A 276-nucleotide genomic window follows, 5' to 3' on the forward strand; every position below is an offset into this window, starting at 1 on the left:
TCCAGACCCTTGGTGGGATCTCAGGGGGTTGCTGAAGGACGCGGGTCTCCAGCAAACAGATACCCCGGGGGTCACCCGGGAGCAAACCCCCACCGGGGTCTGGGGGTTTCTGCAGCTGGACACGGGGCTTGGCTGGATCCCGCGCCCCCCGGTCCCGGTGCTCCCATGACCTCTAGCGGTGGCGGGAGGGGCGTTTGCTTCGGTTTATTTTATTTTTTTTTTTTTTTAAAAAGCAAAGTGCGACATCCCCACCCTGTTGCTCTGCCATTGTCCATC

This window comes from Antrostomus carolinensis, unplaced genomic scaffold, assembly GCF_000700745.2.
Source record: "Antrostomus carolinensis isolate BGI_N321 unplaced genomic scaffold, ASM70074v2 scaffold24689, whole genome shotgun sequence".
Lineage (NCBI taxonomy): Eukaryota > Metazoa > Chordata > Aves > Caprimulgiformes > Caprimulgidae > Antrostomus > Antrostomus carolinensis.